Here is a 23,375-nt window from a genome sequence, read left to right as displayed (position 1 = left end):
GGGCGTTGTATATGGCCCTTAGTTCCAGGATATTGATGTGAAGGCAAGTTTCCTGCCTTGACCACAGCCCTTGGAAATTTCTTCCCTGTGTGACTGCCCCCCACCCTCAGAGGCTTGCATCCGTGGTCACCAGGACTCAGTCCTGAATGCCGAATCTGTGACCTTCGAGAAGGTGAGCATTCTGCAGCCACCACAGGAGAGACACCCTGATAGGGTGATTAACCGATGCATCTGAAGATGTGATCCGGACCACTTGTCCAGTAAGTCCCATTGGAAGGTCCTCGTATGGAACCTGCCGAAGGGAATGGCCTCGTATGATGCCACCCTCCTTCCCAGGACTCGAGTGCAGTGATGCACTGACACCTGTTTTGGTTTTAATAGATTCCTGACCAGTGTCACGAGCTCCTGAGCTCTCTCTATCGGGAGAAAAACCCTTTTCTGGTCTGTGTCTAGGATCATGCCTAGGAGAGGCAGATGAGCTGTAAGAACCAACTGCGACTTTGGAATATATAGAATCCAGCCGTGTTGCCGTTACACTTCCAGAGAAAGTGATACGCTGTTCAGCAACTGCTCTCTTGATCTCGCTTTTATGAGGAGATCGTCCAAGTACGTGATAATAGTGACACCTTGCTTCCGCAGGAGCACCATCATTTCCGCCATTACCTTGGTGAATATTCTCAAGGCCGTGGAGAGACCAAACAGCAACGTCTGAAATTGGTAATGACAATCCCGTACCGCAATTCTGAGGTACGCCTGATGAGGTGGATAAATGGGGACATGAAGGTATGCATCCTTTATGTCCCGAGTCACCATAAAATCTCCCCCTTTCAGGCTTGCAATAACCGCTCTTAGCGATTCCATCTTGAACTTGAACCTTTTCAGGTATATGTTCAGGGATTTTAAATTCAATATGGGTCCGACCGAACCGTCTGGTTTCGGGACTACAACATGGTCGAATAATAACCCCCTCCTTGTTGAAGGAGGGGAACCTTGACCACCACCTGTTGAAGATACAATTTGTGAATTGCAGTTAACACTGTTTCCCTCTCGTGGGGGGGAAGCCGGCAGGGCCGTCGGTGAGGGGGCATCTTCTCAAAGTCCAGCTTGTATCCCTGAGACACAATATCTATTGCCCAGGGATCTAACAGGGAGTGAACCCACTTGTGGCTGAACTTACGAAGGCGTGCCCCCACCGGGCCTAGCTCCGCCTGTGGAGCCCCAGCGACATGCGGTGGATTTTTGTAGAGGCCGGGGAGGACTTCTGTTCCTGGGAACTAGCTGTGTTGTGCAGCTTCTTTCCTCTGCCCCCGCCTCTGGCAAGAAAGGACGCACCTCGGACTTTCTTGTTTCTTTATTCGAAAGGCTGCATTTGATAATGTCGTGCTTTCCTAGGCTGTGCAGGAATATAAGGCAAAATATCAGAATTACCAGCTATAGCTGTGGAGACCAGGTCCGAGAACCCTTCTCCACACAATCCTCAGCCTTCCATATGCCTCTTAAGTCGGCATCATCTGTCCACTGCATATTCTACAGGACACGTCAAGCAGAAATTGACATAGCTTTGACTCTAGGACCCAGTATACTCATATCTCTTTGGGCATGTTTTATATATATACCTATCTCTTAAGACAGCATCTTTAATATATATATATATATCTCTCTATATATACATATATATATATATATATATATATATATATATCTATATGCATACTAGGGTCTCAATCTCTGCTGATAAGGTACCTGTCCACGCTGCCACAGCGCTATAAACCCATGCCGACACAATCGCCGGTCTGAGTAGTGTACTAGAATGTGCACGCTATCTGCAGGATCCCTGAGAATAGCTAGTGCTACCTTCTGTGCAAACGTGACACCCTAGGGGAAGATTCCCATCACATCCTGGCCCTAGTGGGGAAAGGATATTGCCTGAGAATTTTTTGTGGGAAGCTGCAGTCTCTTGTCTGGAGATTCCCGCTCTTTTTCCTCAGGGACAAATGAGTCATCAGTGATATGCAAATCATCTTTTATTACAATAATCATATATTGAATACTTTTCAGCCATTTTGGCTGTAACTTTGCATTATCGTAGTTGACACTGGAGTCAAACTCCGTGTCGATATCAGTGTTTATTATTTTGGATAGTGAGCATTGTGAGACTCTGAAGGTCTCTGTGACATAGGGACAGACATGGGTAGATTTCCTGTCTGTTCTCTAATCTTTTGTGCAATAAATTCACCTCAGCACTTAATTACACATATCCAAACAGGTGTCGGCGTTGTCGACGGAGACACCCTCTCACATACATATTTGCTCTATCTCCTCCTTAGGGGAGCCTTTTACCTCAGACATGTCGACACACACGTACCGACACACCACACACACAGGGGATGCTCTATTTGAAGACAGTTCCCCCACAAGGCCCTTTGGAGAGACAGAGAGAGAGTATGCCAGCACACACCCCAGCGCTATATGACCCAGGAATCACACAGTAACTTAGTGTTAACCCAGTAGCTGCTGTATATATTGTTTTTACGCCAAATTTATGTGCCCCCCCTTCTCTTTTTCACCCTCTCTATCGTGCTTCTGCAGGGGAGAGCCTGGGGAGCTTCCTCTCAGCGGAGCTGTGGAGAGAAAATGGCGCTGGTGAGTGCTGAGGAAGAAGGCCCCACCCCCTCAGCGGCGGGCTTCTCCCGCGATTTTGTGTAAAATTAACGGCGGGGGCTCATGCATATAACAGTGTCCAACTGTATATATGCTGCTTTTTGCCAGGAGGTAATCAATTGCTGCCAAGGGTGCCCCCCCTGCGCCCTGCACCCTACAGTGACCGGAGTGTGTGGGTTAGTGTGGGCGCAATGGCGCACAGCTGCATTGCTGTGCGCTACCTCATATGAAGACAGGAGTCTTCTGCCGCCGATTTTGACGTCTTCTGGCTCTGCGAGGGGGACGGCGGCGTGGCTCCGGGAACAGACGACCAAGGTTAGGTTCCTGTGTTCGATCCCTCTGGAGCTAATGGTGTCCAGTAGCCTAAGAAGCGCAACCTAGCCGCAGTTAGTAGGTTTGCTTCTCTCCCCTCAGTCCCACGTAGCAGAGAGTCTGTTGCCAGCAGAAGCTCTCTGAAAATAAAAAACCTAACTAAAATACTTTCTTATTAGCAAGCTCAGGAGAGCTCATTAAAATGCACCCAGCTCTGTCCGGGCACAGATTCTAACTGAGGTCTGGAGGAGGGGCATAGAGGGAGGAGCCAGTGCACACCAGTAGTACTAAATCTTTCTTAGAGTGCCCAGTCTCCTGCGGAGCCCGTCTATTCCCCATGGTCCTTACGGAGTCCCCAGCATCCACTAGGACGTTAGAGAAAAAAAAATTGTGCAGCTTTAGAGTAGCTCCAGACCTACTCAGCGCTTGCGATCACTTCAGACCATTCAGTTCCGGATTTGATGTCACAAACAAGCCCTGCGTTCGCCCAGCTATGCCTGCGTTTTCCCTGGCACACCTGCGTTTTTTTTAACACTCCCTGAAAACAGTCAGTTGACACCCAGAAACGCCCCTTTCCTGTCAATCACTCTGCGGCTGCCATTGCGGCTGAAAAGCGTTGCTAGACCTTGTGTAAAAATACACTGCCCGTTATGAAAGTACGTCGCGCGTGCGCACTGCGCCGCATACGCATGCGCAGAAGTGACGCTTTTTCACTTAATCGCTGCGCTACGAACATTTTTCACTAGCGATCAACTCGGAATGACCCCCAATATACGACAGGCATTGTCTAGCATGATCAGAAGCATTGGAAGGCAACTCCGCCTCCAGTTCCTAAGCCCACGCATCCACAGCTTCTGCAGCCCATGTCGCTGCAGTAGTGGGCCTATGCACCGCACCGTTTAGGGTGTAGATTGCCTTCAAACAACCCTCCACATGCTTGTCCGTCGGCTCTCTCAAGGACATGACAGTAGTTACAGGCAGAGCTGACGATACTACCAGCCGTGCCACTTGCGAATCCACTGGTGGGTGTGTTTCCCAATTTTTACTAAGCTCCACAGCGAGGGGGTAGCGAGCCAGCATCTTCTTGTGAGGCGTGAACTCCTTTCCTGGATTTTCCCAGGACTCCTGACGTATGTCAACTAAATGTTCAGAGTGAGGTAAAACTTGTTTAACTACCTTCTGACGTTTAAACCTGTCCGGTTTCTTAGGGGCAGCATCAGGCTCCGGTTCATCATCAACCTGAAAAATGAGCCTGATAGCCTCTAATTAGTCAGGAACATCCACCTGCGAAACAACTTCCGCATCAGAAGCATCAGGATCAGAATCTGTGGGGTCCGTATAAACGCCATCCTCATCAGACAAGGTGTCTGGGACGATGGTGGAATGTGAGCAAGTAATTGCCCGCTTAGAGGACCCCTTGGTCTTAGGCGGGCGAGGGTTAAACCTTTGAGCAGTCAGTGATTGGTTCAATTGCTGTAACTGATTGGACAGTTGATCTGCCCACGGAAGGTTAACCGCGGGGACCATAAGCGGTTGTACCGGCACAGGAGGTCCCATAGGGGGAGTCTAGTTACCAGCGTATTCAATAGCATGGAGAAGGTAGCCCAAGGTGGGTCATTTCGCACCCTCGTTGCTACAGTCCCACTGGGGGGTAAGGAACCCCCAGAAACTGAACCCTCAGCTGCTATGTTATCCTCAAATGTGTCTGCAGCGTCAACACCACGCAATGTGGGATCAGCCCCAGCTCCGTTGCCCTTTGTAGCTGACATAATCAAAAGCTCAATGCAAGGCAACACAGTACAATATCAGCAGTACAATACCTGACAAAAAACCCCTGTGTAGTATATCAGCACAAACAGGGAATTCAAGAGGTATATGGAGACTAAAAATCACAAAGAAAAATACACACTGAGTATATCCTGTGAACTGCCTATATTATGATAAACCTGACACACTTAGCCCCCTCAAGTTATAAAATATAGGGATAGCAATCTGAGTGAGATACACGAAATGGAGGTCACACCGCAGGTATATGCACAAACACAGAGTCACAGTTTGTACAATGCAGAAATTATGACATGCAATAAAACTGCACTGGACTAGCAATACAGAGTAGTACTATGTATAGCTATACAATTAATAGATATAACAATGCACAGTAAAGACTGGATGTATATCACAGGGTACTTGTACTAAATAACCCTGACTAAATGCAATTTTCTTAACTAACACTGTCAGCAGACATGTAGAATACTTAAGTGTCCTGTAAAATGCACAGCGCTGATAGGCAGGCGGCTTTACAGAGGAGGATTTGCCAAAACAGTCCCAGGATCAGCTCTGCTTGCTGTAATGACGCCCAAACGCTGACAGGGAGTGAGGGAGAGAGAGATATGCAGCTCAAGCACGGGAACATTTACTCTAAATGGCGCCCTGGGGCTGGGGGAGGGGCTACGGGTCAAAGCCTTATCCCCCTGCTGGACTTCACCAACGGGTACTGGGGGCTTAATAAAACAGTTTTATGAGAGAAAACCGACCTATGCCCATGCCCTAGTGGTCTAGTGGGGTCCCTGTACTACCACAGTGTCCACACCAGCGCGCGCAGCCCGCCTCCCACCGGCCGAACGTGATCGCGATTTACAGTGGGTCCTGTTGAGGGGAACCCTTACCTCCTCCCTGAGTGTGGCCACGCGATCCGGGAGAACAGCGGTTGTGGGTGTGACTAACTTTGAAGAAAACCGGAGCCTCCGCTGTAGGTACCCGGCAACCAGGGAGCGGGAGTGTACAGCGACGCAGGGGGAGGTGATGGAGCTGCAGCAGGAGATGTCTGACTGACATCTAACACAGTCACTGTCTCTGCTGCAGCCCTTGAAGTCTTCAATATTCTTTAAAAGCTTCTCTCAGGGCTACTGGAGCAGCCCCCCGTTATGTCCAACTACAAAACTGAGCTCCTGTGCACGGAGGCGGGGTTATAGAGGAGTCGGCGCTATGCATCTTGTGAAGAAGGTCAAAGCTTTGAGCCTGTTGGTGCCTCGGATCAAGATCCTAATCTACACCCCAATGTCATTCCCTGTGGAGCCCAGTGGAGCCCGCAGCAGAAATTGCAGTGTAAAAGTAAAGCATCCAGTATTTACCCTGCACAGAAACAAAATAACCCACCCAAATCTAACTCTCTCTGCAAACGTTATATGTGTCTCCCCTGCAGTGCACATGGTTTAGCCCATCAGCTAACAAATTTGCTGCTGCGATCAGATCTGAATTAGGCCCTTAAGGACGGTACACACTGGCCAATATATCGGCCGTTCTATTGAACAACCAATATATTGCGGGTCCGTCGGTCGCTGTGTACGGGCGATATGTCATTCACAGACATATCGCGTCGGCCCCGCAGCACAGCCGTCGGGCAATATATCTACCGATATATTGGCGCATCGCTGTGTGTGTACGGGCGACCAGCCGGCCGCCCGTACACATGCTGCGGCGGCCGGCGGTGATTGACAGCTGATCTGGGCGGGCGGGTGTACACGCCCACCCAGTTCATGACGTCAGTCCCCGACGGATCGGGCAGTGTGTATGCACAGCACACTGCCCGATCCGTCCATAGATATATCTGAAGATCAATTGATCTGCAGATATATCTATCAGTGTGTACCCCCCTTTAGTCCTTTTCATAGTCAGCTACAGAAGACAATCAGCCTCAGTGCCACGTCTGTAATGACACTCTGTTATCATGACAACATCATGTGACAGGCAGTATGTATTATTTATAGAATTCTCAGGTTTTCTTTATTCCATATCTTGGACACAACTGCTGCTGTTTGTGTTGACTGATGGATTCACATACAGAGGTGTGGCACGCTACGGTTTCTCATGTTAAGTTTTTTTGCACTGTATGTGGAGGTGTGTTATATTTGTATGGAGAAAATAGACAATAATCCATAAACATTTTTGTTTAACACAGCTGCAGTATAATTAAAATGTAATCTTAATACTGCATGTAAGAAAATAAACACCCACTCAAGACAAAATCACTTTACACAGCATAACTAAGATACCAGGTAATATATAATGCATACATATTGCTAAAGTACTCTTTGAATACGTATTCAAATCAAGGTAAAGATTATTGGATAATTAAAAAGAACTACTGTAAGAGCCATAAAAGATTAATGTACTTGCTACAAATAATTGTAGAGCTGGACCTAGTCCATACCATGCAATTAATACCCCTTTTCTACCAAACTTAATGTCCGGGTCATCTGAACGGGTCACGCTAAAAGCATAGGGAGAGACAGATGGCTGGCATTGGAGATGCTGTCCACTCCAAGCGCCGGCAGAGGGAAGACTCAGCAGTAACCCTGGTACAGCCTGCAGTGTGAGAGGTTCAAGACACTATGACATGGCATGAAACCATCTTCAATTACCCAGGTCAGACCCAGGTTTTTAGTGGAAAAGGAGTATTACTAATACCCCTTTCAGACCACCACGCGCATAACCCGTGTTAAAGTACAGTCTGAAAGGTGCAAGGGTTGAAATACCGGGTCAAGCGACCCGGTATTTTAATCCTGGTCGCGAGCAGGGTTGAACTTGTGTTCAACGCGGCTCACTGTGCGGTGTGAACGGGAGCCGAGTCGATGCAATCCGTTTCCCGTTAATTCTCTGTGTACGGGTGGTGCTTGGAAATCATGTGATCTCCAAGCGCTGCCCCCGCCGCATCACTGCTGGCGCCACCAACCCGGCAATATGCCGGGCTGCAGACAGCAGCAGCGGGGCGCCTGAGGCTGGTCGCACAGTGGGAGCTCCTATGTCAGGCTCCCCTGTGCGACCAGCCTCAGGCGGTTTGAAAGGGGTATTAGTTATAACAAAGTCACTATAATAAAAAATAACTAATGGGACACTGAGAAGGGGAGTTTGTAGAGATCAGAAGGGCCAATAAGGAATTATATTTCTCAGCTGTGTATAATGCACACTGAGGGAGACACATTACATAATCTTCTTCCAGAACTGTAAGAAACTGTAAATGTTTATATTTTTGAGTCAAGTTGTCATTTACGTTTACATCGGAAACATAATTTAAATTGAGAAGAGGGATTAGCATGTTTGTATTGCACAGAGCTTATAAAAAAAAACCTCTTTGCTTGCACCTGAAGTGACAAGAAGTAGAAGTGAGCTTGGTAACAGTTACATGGGGACCGTCATTTCCAAAACAAAGGTGGGAATTCAATTGTTCTTTGGGCACCTTGCACCCAATGGAGCAATTCAATTGTTGCTACTTTTGGTCACGAATACCTGCAGGCGCCCATTATTTCTGCTTGCCCCTTCCTACAATGGGGCACAAAAAATTTTTAATCACCTCCAAAGAGTGAATAATTATCATAGTTACCTGACCTTTTTTTTCATACATACCATCTGTGAATCTATGAATAATGGGTCTATTCATGAAGCAGTGAAAAGAGTGGAGAAGTGAGCCAGTGGAGAAGTTACCCATGGCAACCAATCAGCTACTCTGTATAATTTTATAGTATGCAAATTATAAATGTTACCTCAATGCTGAATGGTTCTTCTTCACTGGCTCACTTCTCCACAGTTTTCACTGCTTTATGAATAGACCCCCAAGTCCCTACACATGGCACATTTTAAAAACAGTGTAGCCAAACTATCAATCATCACCATCTTAATATAAACAATAAAGGTGTGAGTGATGACAAAATTATGTGTTTATTTATGTTCTACGTCATTTATCTTAATAATGGAACCTCCTTCCTTGTTTTTCCATTCTGTTGCACAGGTGCTATTTTGGCTATGCGTTGCCTATGTATATTAGCACACTCATACACATATATGTGCCTGACATGTATGATGACAGTCATGTGCATAAGAATACACATATAATTTTTCATGTGCCAGTCAATCGTACTAATAAAGTACTACATGGAGAGGCCGCTACATCCTCATTCATATACAGGTTGAGTATCCCTTATCCAAAATGCTTGGGACCAGAGGTATTTTGGATATGGGATTTTTCCGTATTTTGGAATAATTGCACACCATAATGAAATATCATGGTGATGGGACCCAAGTCTAAGCACAGAATGCATTTATGTTTCATGTACACCTTATACACACAGCCTGAAGGTCATTGTAGCCAATATTTTTTATAACTTTGTGCATTAAACAAAGTGTGTCTACATTCACACAATTCATTTATGTTTCATATACACCTTATCTGTAACTCCCCCCTCTGTGTCCCTGGGTGGGGGAGGTTGGGAGCGCCAGTTCCTTAAGATGCCAGGGGCGCCCAGACCCCTAGATACACAGCATGAAGGTCATTTAATACAATATTTTTAATAACTTTGTGTATCAAACAAAGTTTGTGTACATTGAGCCATCAAAAAACAAAGGTTTCACTATATCACTCTCACTCAAAAAAGTCCATATTTTGGAATATTCCGTATTTCGGAAAATATTTGGATATGGGATACTCAACCTGTATATCCAGTTATTATTTACAGTTGGTTAACAATTATTGTACATTATAAATGGGGTATATTTTCTTATTAATGTCACTTTAAACTTCCGCTTCTCTTATTGATCAAGACGTTTCATTTCATCTTCAGAAATCAATTCTTCAGAGACTTTGCAGTTTTTTTAGAGAATGGGGCACTTTGATGCGTAATTGTCACAAAAGGAAACATTTAAAAACAATCCATAAAAAAGTAAACTGCAGCAGTCTCTTGTGTACACATGGACTAAATTAGGATGAAGTCACTTTGATGTACAGTAAATAGCATGTCCTGTAGCTTATTCCCATGCCTCCAATTTTCCATGAGATATTTCTCAACAGTATGAAAATCTCAGGGTTATGCTGTTAAATGGATGATAATTACATAAAAAACATGTTTATTCATAAATAAATAAATAAATAAATAAATAAATACCTAATAGTAAATAAAAGGGATACAAGAGTGGGGTTAGAAGATATTTTAAATACAGAAAAGTAAAAAAACAAAACAAATGCACTTAATTTTGACTTTGTCACCAGGAATTCAAATGTTGAGAATGAGCAGTCTCTTATTGGTGGTGTAACATCTAATAACACTGCATCATTTTGCCACTTTTTCTGGACCAAAAAAGAGGCCTTTTCATGCTGTGTTATGACTTTATAGTAACTGCCCTGTAAGCCCTTCCCCCTCAGTGTTACTGCCTGCACCATCCCTGTAACTGCCCCCTCAGTGACCCTGCCCATACACTCCTGTAATTCCCTCATAGTGCCCCTGCCCGCACCCTTCCCATAATTCCCCCTCAGTATCCCTGCCCGTACCCTCCCTGTAATTCCCGCTCAGTGTCCCTGACCTCATCTGTAACTCCCCCCTCTGTGTCCCTGGGTGGGGGAGGTTGGAAGCGCCAGTTCCTTAAGATGCCAGGGGCGCCCAGACCCCTAGATACACCTCTGACTGCTGCCTTCACCCAGGTCAGGGTATTGCGGCAGACTGATGCGGGTATGCGGGTTGGCAGGCTGCTGTGTTGTGCCCCCCTCAGCTGGTGTCCCTAGGCACATGCCTCTAGTGGGAAATCTGCCACTGACAATCATACTGTTATATAAAGGGATCATTTAAAACCAGTATAAGGCATGTACCTGACAAGCAGTGCGCTCAGGACAAATGGACCAGGTCTCTGCTGCTTGCAAAGTTCATGGTTGTCTTACAATCTGCTATAGTGTGAACAAGTGAGGTGACCTGACCATCGATAATATTTAGGTCTTCATGTGCTTCAAAAGTAGTGGTATTGCAACCTGCACATCCTAGACCACGCTGCTTCTAAAGCAGATCATAAAATCTAGTGTGACTGAGCATAAATTATACTTAAAGTCTGAGAAATAGTTGAATAAGAAACCAGAATTTGAAAAATGTCTTGTTGATCCTTAGTGTATGGAAAGTTAGGGTAATAATCTGAGCAGCCAGAGACACTAATGTATAACGAGTGAAGCAGATGTACTAGATTCCTAGAATAGGAAATGGACATGCCAATTTGGACATTTTTACTCCATAATGAGAAACTGATATCTGCTCAGCTACACTGTGCTACTACAGTAACACAGAAAGTTTCTCAGCATCTCAGACAGGGCAAGAGATGTTTATTGTGAAATGTCACAGCATTATTAAGACACAGGTGCATCTCCTTCTGTAACTCGAACATCCACATATCAAAGTATCATCAATGTTCTATGAAATCACATTAAGGAATATTATATTCAGTCCTACACACCCTATGCGTAACATAATAGGCCATGGGCACTTTTGGATCCTCACATATACTTCCTTAGCAGCAGATGGGGTTTTTTTTGTTTTGTTTTTTGTTTTTTTTATTTACAAAGTGAAACAAACAGTAGCTATAAAGTCATGGGAAAAGAAAAGTAAAGAAAGAAAATCCTCTTTCCAAGTATTACATATCAGGACATCATTACCGAACTAGTTATCACAAACACCTTTAATCAGTCGAATCACGACAATTAACACATAACAGATTTAACTTTTTCATTATTTACTCAACAAAATCAAGACAAAGCCATGTGTGCAAAAGCAAGTAGACCCCATGATTCTATAGCTTGTACAATGTCCTTTAGTTGCAATAACTAATTATGGGGTTATCTGTCTCTTTGAGGAATTTTGTCCCACTCCTTCATACAGTACAATGCTGCCTCAGCTAAGTGATCACTGAAGCAGGGCCGGTTCTTGGACTTCTAGCGCCCCGGGCGGCCAATAGGGGCATGGCTTCATACAGGGGGCGTGGTCAGTTACGCCCCCTGTACAGTAGTAACGCCGCTGAAATGATGTGCGGTGCGCGATGACGTCATCGCGCACTGCACAGTAAAGGCCCTCTCAACGAAGGGAAACTAAACGCTACGCGTCTAGTTCCCTTCACAGCGGGGGGCAGCGGCAACGGGACAGAGCGGGCAGCGGGGGGCACAGCAGCAACGGATCTTGCCATGGTGCGGCGCCCTCTGGAAGGCGGCGCCCCGGACAAAAGTCCTGCTTGCCCGTGGCAAGATCCGCTACTGCACTGAAGGCATTAATGTGTGCACAGCTTGCTCAAGGTCCTGATACAGCATCTAAATGAGACTGAGGGCTGGACTTTGACTTGGCTATTCCAAAACCTTGATTATTGCCTACTCAGATATTATGTTGCAGATTTTAAGCCCTATGGAGGTATCCAATTCGTTGCGGTAATTCACTGCGGCTAATTGGTTTGTCGGGGCACGCTCCTCCCCCCAATGCCTGCTTTTATCGGGGATTAGGATTTTGCGTGTCTCAGGCATGTAAAGCATAATCCGCAATAAGTGCCCCCTAGACCTGCAATAAGTGCAGCGATAATACATAAGTCCGTAGTTTTCGCGGGACCTATGTATTTTTGTGGCGAAAATCTGATGTATTTTTCAACGGGACCTAATTGGCTAGGGGGATAAAAAAAATGCGAAAAACACCCATTTTTTGCACTCGTGGCACTATCGCAGGTAATTGGATACCCCCTTTTGAGTTATAGTGTGAGAAAAGTGCTGTATAAATAACACTATTATTATTATTATTATTATTATTATTAGTTGTCGGTAGGATATCCTCACATATTCCCTGGCTGGCATAACGAACATTTTTTTCCAGAATTCTTGTGTTTCTTTCAGATGCAAATTCCAAACAGAAGTTATTTTATAATATTTTGTATGAATAGAGGCTTTTTCCTTGAAAGCCAAGGTTGTTTAGTATTTTTCCTACGACAAAATCTGAACCTTACATTTGACCACCTTGACTGAGACCTGTAGATCCACAGATGTAGCTTTTGGGTTCTTTGCAATGTCTCAGAGCATCATACAGTCTGATTTTTGTGTGGGCTTGATGGGATGCCCACTCCAGGAAATACTTGCAACTGCTTTCAGGGTTCTCCACTTGTAGATAATATTCTCACTATAAAATGATTAAACTATTTGTAATAGGTTTTATAACTATTTCACTAAACAGTTTTATACACTAAATGATGTGTGTACTCGGCCGATGGCTGAACTAAATATCTTGTGATCGTGTGAAAAATAGTTCACGCCTCACATTCCCTTGTATCTGGTCGTTACCAGGATCGTACTGTTTGCAGCATGCCTGATGGGACGACCCAACAAACGACCCGCGGGAGTGTGCAATTGCCGGTACACACTAAATAATGTGCCCCAATATGTCAGTCCGATCTGCCATGACATAAGACCTACTGTGTACCCATCTTAAGATCATTGTGGATGTCTATTCCCCTTGGCAGAGAGTTCATGCAAATCTAAATGCTCCAAACTGCCAAAGCCTCTGCTTTTATACCAAGGTGGTAGCACTTCCTGATCATCAAACAATAAAGTTGAACTGATTAGCAACATCTGAATCACATCTTTGATAGATATGGAAGAAGTCCGAAAGATCTACTTTTACACACATAGCTTCTTCGTGGTAGCTTATTTTTGGTTGAATACATAAAGACAATATGTGGGTTACAGGTAACATGAGTTTAGATTTATCAAACTTTGGGACTTAGGGGGTAATTCCGAGATGATCGCAGCATCAAATTTGTTAGCAGTTGGGTAAAACCATGTGCACTGCAGGGGGGGCAGATATAACATTTGCAGAGAGAGTTAGATTTGGGTGGGTTATTTTGTTTCTGTGCAGGGTAAATACTGGCTGCTTTATTTTTACACTGCAATTTAGATTTCAGTTTGAACACACCCCACCCAAATCTTACTCTCTCTGTACATGTTATATCTGCCACACCTGCAGTGCAAATGGTTTTGCCCAACTGCTAACAAATTTGATGCTGCGATCAACTCGGAATTACCCCCTTAGTGAGAACTAGATGATTGTAAGTTTCCTATTGCCATGTACAACACAGATTTAAAAGAGGAAGTATTTGATTAGTCACATGACTGTATATTTTGCCGATGTCCATTAGCCAACAAACACAAGTGATTTTTATAAATGAAAGTTTGAGCTTAATAACTGTTTGGTTTTTGTGTTGTTTTTTTTTTTTGGGGGGGGGGGGGTTATTCATATGTCACACATACCTCCCAACTTTGAAGACTCCCGAGGATGGACATATGCTAGGGGGTGTGGCCTCCTGGGAAGTGCCATAATTGCGGGCCATACCCCATTTTCCTCACTGTGGGGGCATGTCCAGCACTCTGAGCCGCTGGCCATGCCTCCTGTCTCTCTATCCGATAGAACAGACGCTGTAGGCATTTGCACAGCAGCTATTCACCACTGCTCTGCTAACCAAGGCAGTGAATGACAGGGTGCCTCCCAACGGCTTCCCCACCACGGGACACTGTGTGTAGGTGACAGGTGCTCTTTAAGTAAATAAGAATATATTGTATGTAAATGGCGGAAATTGTGTCAAAAAACGTAAAAAATTAAAAAGTGCTACTCACAAAACAAAACCTGGAAAAGGCAAACTGGGATGTAGCCAGAATGTCCACATTCAAAATGTTGACACCATGTGTCATAATATCGAAGTGATGTCGACATTGTCAAAATGTTAACATTGTTAATGACGACAGTTAAAATGTTGACAAATGAAATTAGGGTTAGGCTGAAATTAGGGTATGGCTTAGGGCAGAGATTTTCAACCATTTACAACTCGCGGCACGCTGAACAAGATTTAAATATTGCCAAGGCACATTCAAATATAATGGTGATGCATGGTGCAGTTGCGTGTCCTATGATGTCATGTCGCAGCTTCTCCATAAGAAGCGCCTGAGCCACATCTGAGAAAGCCAGAAGAGCCCAACACTGCCCGGGCCCAAAATTAGAACTGACTCTGCAACCACTAAACCCACCAGAACTGATCGTTCCAGGGCCTCAGTAGCGGCAAAACACTGACGGGCCTGGCTCTGCTACTATGGCGGCACACCTGGAGACTGCTCAGGGCACACTAGTGTGCCACGGCACAGTGGTTGAAAAACAATGGCTTAGGGGCATCTTGTGGTTTTTTGGAAATAATGCAGCAATCTCATACAGTATTCACCAAAATATAAAAGCAAGATAAAAATGTTGTGTACCCTTAACTAAATAAAAATGATCAAAACAAACTGCTATTGAGCAACACACTGTAACTGGTTCTTGTACTGCTGGTCTAAATGACTAACACAGCAATACAATAAGTTATTATTGAAAACGGATTTCTCATTGTTGTGACATAGCCACTACACGGCTGCAAGGGACTAACCACAATCATTGTAGATTGATGAGACACAAAAACAATATGTTACAAAACAGAAAAATGCCTGTCACTTAAAAGTATGACACTGACAAAAAAAATTTCCACTAACAAGTGTTTGTTGTGAGAGAGAAACAGTGTGAGGCTCATGTAGAGCTGGACAGGAGAACAAGATGTTCATACAAAATACATCCAATGTGCAGTGTACGGAAAAAAAACCTCACAACTGTATGTTCCTGTCTGGAAGTGGATCAATTGGAGGTGCAAAATGATAATTAATCTAAAGACAATCGGACGAATATACCATGTGCATCTTGCAATAATATGGCCAGCCCTGAAGGCTAAGCAAACTGTGCCTTGTTTCAGGATACATTTGGGGATCCTACTCTACATAAGCCCGTGTGGATATGCGTGTGTAAATTTCTTCCCTGGAGGTTCCAAGTCCTCTCAGACTGCATCGCTGTCGCCGGCACCCCTACACATGGAGCGATGTACAGCTAATTTCTAAGCAATCTAGTCAGATTGCTTAGAAATTAGCTGAATATCGCTCCGTGTGTACCCCCCTTAAGACTTAGGGGTCTATTTACCAAGCCTTGGATGGAGATACAGTGGACGGAAATAAAGTTCTAACCAACCAGTTCCTAACTGTTATTTTTCAAACACAGCCTGTAACATGGCACTTAGGAGCTGATTGGCTGGTACTTTATCTCCATCCACTTTATCTCAATCCCTTAGGGACCTATTTATGAGTTCTTAGGGCCTAATTCAGAGTTCTTAGGGCCTAATTCAGACCTGATCGCTCGCTAGGGGTTTTTTGCACTGCTGCGAACAGATAGTTGCCACCCATAGGGGAGTGTATTTTACCTTTGCAAGTGTGCGAACGCATGTGTAGCAGAGATGTACGAACAGATCTTGTGCAGTCTCTGGGTAGCCCAGGACTTACTCAGCCGCTGCGATCACTTCAGCCTGTCCGGGACCGGAATTGACGTCAGGAACCCGCCCTGCAAATGCTTGGACACGCCTGCGTTTTTCCAACCACTCCCAGAAAACGGTCAGTTGACACCCACAAACGGCTTCTTCCTGTCAATCTCCTTGCGATCGGCGATGCGAATGGATTCTTCACACCTTCGTACCTGTGCGATGCGCCTTCGCATTGCGGTGTATACGCATGCACAGTTCTGACCTTAAACACAACGCTGCAAAAAAATGCTAGCGAGCGATCAGGTCTGAATTACCCCCTAAGACATTAATCTTACAAAAAAAAAATAAGAATTTACTTACCGATAATTCTATTTCTCGTAGTCCGTAGTGGATGCTGGGGACTCCGTCAGGACCATGGGGAATAGCGGCTCCGCAGGAGACAGGGCACAAAAATAAAGCTTTAGGATTAGGTGGTGTGTACTGGCTCCTCCCCCTATGACCCTCCTCCAAGCCTCAGTTAGGATACTGTGCCCGGACGAGCGTACACAATAAGGAAGGATATTGAATCCCGGGTAAGACTCATACCAGCCACACCAATCACACCGTATAACTTGTGATCTGAACCCAGTTAACAGTATGACAAACGTAGGAGCCTCTGAACAGACGGCTTACAACAATAACAACCCGAATTTGTTTGTAACAATAACTATGTACAAGTATTGCAGATAATCCGCACTTGGGATGGGCGCCCAGCATCCACTACGGACTACGAGAAATAGAATTATCGGTAAGTAAATTCTTATTTTCTCTAACGTCCTAAGTGGATGCTGGGGACTCCGTCAGGACCATGGGGATTATACCAAAGCTCCCAAACGGGCGGGAGAGTGCGGATGACTCTGCAGCACCGAATGAGAGAACTCAAGGTCCTCCTCAGCCAGGGTATCAAATTTGTAGAATTTTGCAAACGTGTTTGCCCCTGACCAAGTAGCAGCTCGGCAGAGTTGTAATGCCGAGACCCCCCGGGCAGCCGCCCAGGATGAGCCCACTTTCCTTGTGGAATGGGCCTTGACAGATTTAGGTTGTGGCAAGCCTGCCACAGAATGTGCAAGTTGAATTGTGCTACAAATCCAACGAGCAATCGTCTGCTTAGAAGCAGGAGCACCCATCTTGTTGGGTGCATACAATATAAACAGTGAGTCAGACTTTCTGACTCCCGCCGTTCTTGAAATATATATTTTCAATGCCCGGACCACGTCCAACAACTTGGAATCCTCCAAATCGTTAGTAGCCGCAGGCACCACAATAGGCTGGTTCAGGTGAAACGCTGACACCACCTTAGGCAGAAAATGAGGACGCGTCCGCAGTTCTGCCCTGTCCGTATGGAAAATCAGATATGGGCTCTTATATGATAAAGCCGCCAATTCTGATACTCTCCTGGCTGAAGCCAGGGCCAGTAGCATGGTTACTTTCCATGTAAGATACTTCAACTCCACCGATTTGAGCGGCTCAAACCAATGGGATTTGAGAAAATCCAAGACTACATTAAGATCCCACGGTGCCACTGGGGGCACAACCGGGGGCTGTATATGTAGTACTCCTTTTACAAAAGTCTGGACTTCAGGAACTGAAGCCAATTCTTTCTGGAAGAAAATCGACAGGGCCGAAATTTGAACCTTAATGGACCCCAATTTGAGGCCCATAGACAATCCTGTTTGCAGGAAATGTAGGAATCGACCCAGTTGAAATTCCTCCGTGGGGGCCTTCCTGGCCTCACACCACGCAACATATTTTCTCCAAATGCGGTGATAATGTTGTGCAGTCACCTCCTTCCTGGCTTTTACCAGTGTAGGAATGACCTCTTCCGGAATGCCTTTTTCCCTTAGAATTCGGCGTTCAACCGCCATGCCGTCAAACGCAGCCGCGGTAAGTCTTGGAATAGACACGGTCCCTGCTGAAGCAGGTCCCGTCTTAGAGGTAGAGGCCACGGATCCTCCGTGAGCATCTCTTGAAGTTCCGGGTACCAAGTTCTTCTTGGCCAATCCGGAGCCACTAGTATCGTTCTTACTCCCTTTTGCCGTATAATTCTCAGTACTTTTGGTATGAGAGGCAGAGGAGGGAACACATACACTGACTGGAACACCCACGGTGTTACCAGAGCGTCCACAGCTATTGCCTGAGGGTCTCTTGACCTGGCGCAATACCTGTCCAGTTTTTTGTTGAGGCGGGACGCCATCATATCCACCATTGGTTTTTCCCAACGGTTCACAATCATGTGGAAGACTTCTGGATGAAGTCCCCACTCTCCCGGGTGTAGATCGTGTCTGCTGAGGAAGTCTGCTTCCCAGTTGTCCACTCCCGGAATGAATACTGCTGACAGTGCTATCACATGATCTTCCGCCCAGCGAAGAATCCTTGCAGCTTCTGCCATTGCTGTCCTGCTTCTTGTGCCGCCCTGTCTTTTTACGTGGGCGACTGCCGTGATGTTGTCCGACTGGATCAACACCGGCTGACCCTGAAGCAGGGGTTTTGCCAGACTTAGAGCATTGTAAATCGCTCTTAGCTCCAGTATATTTATGTGAAGAGACATCTCCAGTCTTGACCATACTCCCTGGAAGTTTCTTCCCTGTGTGACCGCTCCCCAGCCTCTCAGACTGGCATCCGTGGTCACCAGGACCCAGTCCTGTATGCCGAATCTGCGGCCCTCTAACAGATGAGCACTCTGCAACCACCACAGAAGAGACACCCTTGTCCGTGGCGATAAGGTTATCCGCTGATGCATCTGCAGATGTGATCCGGACCATTTGTCCAGCAGATCCCACTGAAAAGTTCGTGCGTGGAATCTGCCGAATGGAATCGCTTCGTAAGAAGCCACCATCTTTCCCAGGACTCTTGTGCATTGATGCACAGACACTTTCCCTGGTTTTAGGAGGTTCCTGACAAGTTCGGATAACTCCCTGGCTTTCTCCTCCGGAAGAAACACCTTTTTCTGAACCGTGTCCAGAATCATTCCCAGGAACAGCAGACGTGTCGTCGGGGTCAACTGAGATTTTGGAAAATTCAGAATCCACCCGTGTTGTTGCAGCACTAGTCGGGTTAGTGCTACTCCGTCCTCCAGCTGTTCTCTGGACCTTGCCCTTATCAGGAGATCGTCCAAGTAAGGGATAATTAATACGCCTCTTCTTCGCAGAAGAATCATCATTTCGGCCATTACCTTGGTAAAGACCCGAGGTGCCGTGGACAATCCAAACGGCAGCGTCTGAAACTGATAATGACAGTTTTGCACCACGAACCTGAGGTACCCTTGATGTGAAGGGCAAATTGGGACATGCAGGTAAGCATCCTTTATGTCCAGGGACACCATAAAGTCCCCTTCTTCCAGATTCGCTATCACTGCTCTGAGTGACTCCATCTTGAACTTGAATTTTTGTATGTACAGGTTCAAAGATTTCAGATTTAGAATAGGTCTTACCGAGCCGTCCGGCTTCGGTACCACAAATAGCGTGGAGTAATACCCCTTTCCCTGTTGTAGGAGGGGTACCTTGACTATCACCTGCTGAGAAAACAGCTTGTGAATGGCTTCCAATACCGTCGCCCTGTCTGAGGGAGACGTTGGCAAAGCAGACTTTAGGAACCTGCGAGGGGGAGACTTCTCGAATTCCAACCTGTAACCCTGAGATACTACCTGCAGGATCCAGGGGTCCACCTGTGAGCAAGCCCACTGTGCGCTGAAATTCTTGAGTCGACCCCCCACCGCTCCTGAGTCCGCTTGTAAGGCCCCAGCGTCATGCTGAGGGCTTTGCAGAACCCTGAGAGGGCTTCTGTTCCTGGGCAGGGGCTGCTTGCTGCCCTCTCTTACCCCTTCCTCTGCCCCGAGGCAGATATGACTGTCCTTTTGTCCGCTTGTTCTTATAGGACCGAAAGGACTGCGGCTGAAAAGACGGTGTCTTTTTCTGTTGGGAGGGGGTCTGAGGTAAAAAGGTGGATTTTCCGGCAGTTGCCGTGGCCACCAGATCCGATAGACCGACGCCAAATAATTCCTCCCCTTTATACGGCAATACTTCCATATGTCGTTTGGAATCCGCATCACCTGACCACTGTCGCGTCCATAAACTCCTTCTGGCAGATATGGACATCGCATTTACTCTCGATGCCAGAGTGCAAATATCTCTCTGAGCATCTCGCATATAAAGGAAAGCATCCTTTAATTGCTCTATAGTCAATAAAATACTGTCCCTATCCAGGGTATCAATATTTTCAGTCAGGGAATCCAACCAGACGACCCCAGCACTGCACATCCAGGCTGAGGCGATGGCTGGTCGCAGTATAACACCAGTATGTGTGTATATACTTTTTAGGGTAGTTTCCAGTCTCCTATCAGCTGGATCCCTGAGGGCGGCCGTATCAGGAGACGGTAACGCCACTTGTTTTGATAAGCGTGTGAGCGCCTTATCCACCCTAGGGGGTGTTTCCCAGCGCGCCCTAACCTCTGGCGGGAAAGGGTATAATGCTAATAACTTTTTTGAAATTAGCACTTTTCTATCTGGGTTAACCCACGCTTCATCACATACATCATTTAATTCCTCTGATTCAGGAAAAACTACAGGTAGTTTTTTCACCCCCCACATAATACCCCTTTTTGTGGTACTTGCAGTATCAGAGATATGCAAAGCCTCCTTCATTGCCGTGATCATATAACGTGTGGCCCTACTTGAAAATACGTTTGTTTCATCACCGTCGACACTAGATTCAGTGTCTGGGTCTGGGTCTGTGTCGACCGACTGAGGTAAAGGGCGCTTTACAGCCCCTGACGGTGTCTGAGACGCCTGGGCAGGTACTAACTGGTTTGCCGGCCGTCTCATGTCGTCAACTGATTTTTGTAATGTGCTGACATTATCACGTAATTCCATAAACAAAGCCATCCATTCCGGTGTCGACTCCCTGGGGGGTGACATCACCATTATCGGCAATTGCTCTGCCTCCACACCAACATCGTCCTCATACATGTCGACACACACCTACCGACACACAGCAGACACACAGGGAATGCTCTTATCGAAGACAGGACCCCACTAGCCCTTTGGGGAGACAGAGGGAGAGTTTGCCAGCACACACCCAAGCGCTATAATATATATGGGAACAACCTTATATAAGTGTTGTTCCTTATAGCAGCTTAAATATATCAAAATATCGCCAAAAAATGCCCCCCCCTCTCTGTTTTACCCTGTTTCTGTAGTGCAGTGCAGGGGAGAGTCCTGGGAGCATTCCTCACAGCGGAGCTGAGCAGGAAAATGGCGCTGTGTGCTGAGGAGAATAAGCCCCGCCCCCTATTTCGGCGGGCTTTTCTCCCGGAGTTTTAGATATCTGGCATGGGTTAAATACATACATATAGCCTCAATGGCTATATGTGATGTATTCTTTTGCCATAAAGGTATTAAATATTGCTGCCCAGGGCGCCCCCAGCAGCGCCCTGCACCCTCCGTGACCGCTTGGTGTGAAGTGTGTGACAACAATGGCGCACAGCTGCAGTGCTGTGCGCTACCTTCATGAAGACTGAAGAGCCTTCTGCCGCCTGTTTCCGGACCTTCAATCTTCAGCATCTGTAAGGGGGGTCGGCGGCGCGGCTCCGGGACGAACCCCAGGGTGAGACCTGTGTTCCGACTCCCTCTGGAGCTAATGGTGTCCAGTAGCCTAAGAATCCAATCCATCCTGCACGCAAGTGAGTTGAAATTCTCTCCCCTAAGTCCCTCGATGCAGTGAGCCTGTTGCCAGCAGGACTCACTGAAAATAAAAAACCTAAAAACTTTTTCTAAGCAGCTCTTTAGGAGAGCCACCTAGATTGCACCCTGCTCGGACGGGCACAAAAACCTAACTGAGGCTTGGAGGAGGGTCATAGGGGGAGGAGCCAGTACACACCACCTAATCCTAAAGCTTTATTTTTGTGCCCTGTCTCCTGCGGAGCCGCTATTCCCCATGGTCCTGACGGAGTCCCCAGCATCCACTTAGGACGTTAGAGAAAATGCTAAAAATATCACAGATATCTGCATAGTTTCAATACCTACAGTACCACTGTTTCCGGAGTTTTTTTTTTTTTTTTTTAATCAGGACAGTGAAATAGGGCTATTTAATTAAATTCCCCAAAAATTATAGATATGCCCTCACTCCCCTAGTAATTCTGCGTGATATGGCATGAGATATTTGGCATGACTTAGACGCTATGCCACAGGTAGCGATTCGTACATTTTCCTACATTTGGCATTGTAGTCACATACAAAGTGGCTCATGGCGTACCAGACACACTAGACCAGGCTTTTTCAACCAGTGTGCCGTGGCACAGACCAGTTGCAAGGTGTGCCGCGGAGCCAGAGCAGCTTCCTGCACCTTCAGAGTGAACTGTTGGCACAGGCTCTTCTTAGAAGATCAGTCGTGCTCCGGCCGTGACCTATGCCTTGAAAACGGTGTGATATCATAGGTCACGGCCACCACGTCTCACCACCCAGCCAGCCCACCCGCCTGCATACACATCTTCCAGTTCCTGCCTGCATACACAGCTTTCCTTGCACACCCACATCCACACCTGCCCGACCGCCCGCTGCTCAGTTTTCGCAGAACTCCATATGAGCAATCCCCGCCACTGAGGGACAGGGAGGAGGACAGCTGATAATAATATTTGTTATTTTATTTCTCCTGTGGGGAACAATATGATTTATGTGGGGAGCAATGTGATTGTTTTTTCTGTGTAGGCCAATGTATGTTTTCGCAGAACTCCATATGAACAATCCCCGCCACTGAGGGACAGGGAGGAGGACAGCTGATAATAATATTTGTTATTTTATTTCTCCTGTGGGGAACAATATGATTTATGTGGGGAGCAATGTGATTGTTTTTTCTGTGTAGGCCAATGTATGTGTGGATTTTTTTTACTATGAGGGCCAATGTGTGTTTTTTCTGTGGGGAACTGATGGTGTGCCTTGGCAATTTTAAAATATTGTTCAGTGTGCCGCGAGTAAAATAAGAATTTACTTACCGATAATTCTATTTCTCGTAGTCCGTAGTGGATGCTGGGAACTCCGTAAGGACCATGGGGAATAGCGGCTCCGCAGGAGACAGGGCACATCTAAAGAAAGCTTTAGGATCACCTGGTGTGCACTGGCTCCTCCCCCTATGACCCTCCTCCAAGCCTCAGTTAGGATACTGTGCCCGGACGAGCGTACACAATAAGGAAGGATTTTGAATCCCGGGTAAGACTCATA

General features: G+C 46.2%; 1 protein-coding gene across 3 annotated transcripts in view; it reads right to left on the bottom strand.

The window, feature by feature from the left end:
* RNF144B (ring finger protein 144B) overlaps positions 1–23,375 on the bottom strand; it is a 133,637-nt gene that overhangs the window by 100,125 nt on the left and 10,137 nt on the right. Inside the window, exon 2 of one of the 3 annotated variants that reach the window (XM_063923236.1) lies at positions 12,757–12,926. The exons of the other annotated variants lie outside the window; for them this stretch is intronic. The gene's annotated coding sequence lies outside the window, so the exon portion shown is untranslated. The remainder of the gene's footprint in view (positions 1–12,756; positions 12,927–23,375) is intronic. 3 annotated transcript variants of the gene reach the window in all.

The sequence above is a fragment of the Pseudophryne corroboree genome, chromosome 5, assembly GCF_028390025.1.
Source record: "Pseudophryne corroboree isolate aPseCor3 chromosome 5, aPseCor3.hap2, whole genome shotgun sequence".
In the NCBI taxonomy this organism is placed as follows: domain Eukaryota; kingdom Metazoa; phylum Chordata; class Amphibia; order Anura; family Myobatrachidae; genus Pseudophryne; species Pseudophryne corroboree.
The sequence above is the reverse complement of the archived record's forward strand: the minus strand, read 5'-3'. Positions and strand labels throughout refer to the sequence as shown.